The sequence below is a fragment of the Etheostoma spectabile genome, chromosome 14, assembly GCF_008692095.1.
Source record: "Etheostoma spectabile isolate EspeVRDwgs_2016 chromosome 14, UIUC_Espe_1.0, whole genome shotgun sequence".
NCBI classification, from domain to species: Eukaryota; Metazoa; Chordata; class Actinopteri; order Perciformes; family Percidae; genus Etheostoma; species Etheostoma spectabile.
In genome coordinates this window covers 13717863-13718108 of record NC_045746.1, presented here as the reverse complement: position 1 = coordinate 13718108, position 246 = coordinate 13717863, and positions in this window count along the sequence as shown.

Below are 246 nucleotides of genomic sequence, written 5' to 3'. Positions count from 1 at the left end.
AAAAGCATGAATGGCCTTTTCTAGGTCGTGCCTGCTCAGAAAGGGCTTAACTTTAGCCAACAGGCGAAGCTAGAAAAAGCTCATTTTAAAAACGTAACTGATCTGCTTATCAAATTTCATGCTGCAGTCAAAAGTAACCCCCAAGTTTTTAACAACAGACCTGGTGCAAGATGCCAGAGCTCCCAAACTCACAGCTGGACCATTCTGCATGCCTGGGGTACTGAAAATAATACACTCCGTTTTATT